This window comes from Macrobrachium rosenbergii, chromosome 59 (genome assembly GCF_040412425.1).
Source record: "Macrobrachium rosenbergii isolate ZJJX-2024 chromosome 59, ASM4041242v1, whole genome shotgun sequence".
NCBI classification, from domain to species: Eukaryota; Metazoa; Arthropoda; class Malacostraca; order Decapoda; family Palaemonidae; genus Macrobrachium; species Macrobrachium rosenbergii.
In genome coordinates this window covers 5,517,708-5,520,207 of record NC_089799.1, presented here as the reverse complement: position 1 = coordinate 5,520,207, position 2,500 = coordinate 5,517,708, and the positions used below count along the sequence as shown (strand labels likewise).

The 2,500-nt window shown below is 31.4% G+C and overlaps 1 protein-coding gene across 2 annotated transcripts in view; it reads left to right on the top strand.

Annotated features, from left to right (window-relative positions):
• LOC136837452 (protein O-linked-mannose beta-1,2-N-acetylglucosaminyltransferase 1-like) overlaps positions 1-2,500 on the top strand; it is a 552,489-nt gene that overhangs the window by 488,233 nt on the left and 61,756 nt on the right. For both annotated transcript variants that reach the window (XM_067102232.1, XM_067102231.1), the window contains one exon: positions 1,942-1,974. The gene's annotated coding sequence lies outside the window, so the exon portion shown is untranslated. The remainder of the gene's footprint in view (positions 1-1,941; positions 1,975-2,500) is intronic.

Genomic DNA, 2,500 nt, shown 5'->3' with positions numbered 1-2,500 from the left:
TTAAATGTTAAATGTACATCGTATTCCACAAATCGATCAAATTACTAAGAAAATTATTCGAACGGATGTTTGTGTGTGATCCAAGAATAGCAGTTCGGTTTTTCTCTGCTCGTGTAATGAGTGACTTATTCGCTTCTTAATTTCTCGAAATTTTAGTTTGTAATTCTTCTGATTTTTTATTCTTACTAAATTTTTATATATATATATATATATATATATATATATATATATATATATATATATATATATATATATATCCAAGTAGGGTGAGTCTCGACTCAGGATACAATCTCGATGGCGAAGGGAAGGGGCACCATTATTACAATACGTTTATTATGCCGACGTTTCACGACAATTGCTATAGTTGCATTTTCAAGGCTGCAATGATTAAAAAAAAATTCTTACAAAAAATTACATTAAAACATCGATATATAAATTATAAGACGAATAGAAACGGAGGGAATAGGCACAAGACATACCTAAACCGCAGCAGTAACAAGAGAACACAGGAAGAGCAAGAAAGGACGAGAGAAGAAAAACATAAACAAAAGGTTAAGCAATGAACAATTGAACAGAGGTTGTTTGAGTATTTAGTGTTGGGACCGTCTTCTTTATAATAATAGATTCTAATATATTGAGGTCATTTTCATTTTGGGCTTGTCCTATTATAGAAAAATCTTTATAATTAATATCAGTTTTGCACATTTTTACATGATTTCTTATATTTGAGTGGTCTGGATTAAACAGTTTTACATCCAGACCACTCAAATATAAGAAATCATGTAAAAATGTGCAAAACTGATATTAATTATAAAGATTTTTCTATAATAGGACAAGCCCAAAATGAAAATGACCTCAATATATTAGAATCTATTATTATAAAGAAGACGGTCCCAACACTAAATACTCAAACAACCTCTGTTCAATTGTTCATTGCTTAACCTTTTGTTTATGTTTTTCTTCTCTCGTCCTTTTCTTGCTCTTCCTGTGTTCTCTTGTTACTGCTGCGGTTTAGGTATGTCTTGTGCCTATTCCTCCGTTTCTATTCGTCTTATAATTTATATATCGATGTTTTAATGTAATTTTTTGTAAAAGTTTTTTTTAACCATTGCGGCCTTGAAAATGCGACTATAGCAATTGTCGTGAAACGTCGGCATAATAAACGTATTGTAATAATGGTGCCCCTTCCCTTCGCGAGATTATATATATATATATATATATATATATATATATATATATATATATATATATATATATATATATATATATATATATATATATATATATATATATATTTTGAATCGAAGATTGCGATGATGAACTGCTTTTGAATATAAAAGAACTAATTTTGGTTTCATTGATTTCAAAATGGAAGTTCTCTACAGTATTTTACTATAGCCATACGTCCAGTTTTATAGTTATCTTTTACTTTGTAGAATTCCATAAGAACTGCTAATATTCTATGGAAGCTTGAATTTCAAGTCATTGGCCCCTGTGGGCTTGTTCCGTATGAATAAGGTTCAATAATAATAATAATAATAATAATAATAATAATGATAATAATAATTTCAAGCCTTTTTCCCGGAAGGTCTTGAACGAATAGTAAAAATCTCTCTCTCTCTCTCTCTCTCTCTCTCTCTCTCTCTCTCTCTCTCTCTCTCGGGTGAACTATATGAAACTGCATTATCAAAAACGTTCAGATATTTTTTTACCGTATTATAATATTGGTTGATGTACATTTATATTCGACTCTCTCTCTCTCTCTCTCTCTCTCTCTCTCTCTCTCTCTCTCTCTCTCTCTCTCTCACACGTGAAATAAAAAAAAATAAGTGCTTATGGAGTAACGAAGGTATTTTAAAATCAATGTAGCATCACCAATAATTGTACACTATAAACGAAGTGATTAATGTTTCATTCATAAAAGTGTTTCTCTTGTTACAGGTTGATTGTGGAGCAGCTGATTCTGTCTCAGAGGTGAGTTAATATCCAGGAATAATTTAAAAGATGTTTGATAGATTATTGTTGTAGAAATTATGGTTTTATAAAATATTTTCCCTTAATGAAATAATTTGAAGATGTTTGGTAAGTTAATGTTGAAAAACTTGTGGGTACAGGTCAGGGCACGGCATTCTAGGAAAGATAGGATTTCTCACGCCTGCTCCTTAATCCCTACAATGCATCCTTTCCTAAAAAATCTTCCTAGTTCCGGTATAACTTGTAAAATAACCCACAAAATTCAAAATGGTTCGTCTTTGTTAAACAGGAACCTTGTATCTTTCTTTTTTGCTTTTTCTATTGTTTTTACTCGTATCTTACAAGGATGTGACCAAGAACTTTCAATAACCTTGAATTCCATCGGGGAAAGCATGAAATTTCGGACATAGAAAGTTCGAGTTAAGGGTCGTTTCGATTTTATTTGAAACGGAAGTTAGATGTGCTCCAGGCATTGCTTAAGGTTCTTTGCAGCGTGCCTTCGACCCTTAGCTGCAACCACTTTCGT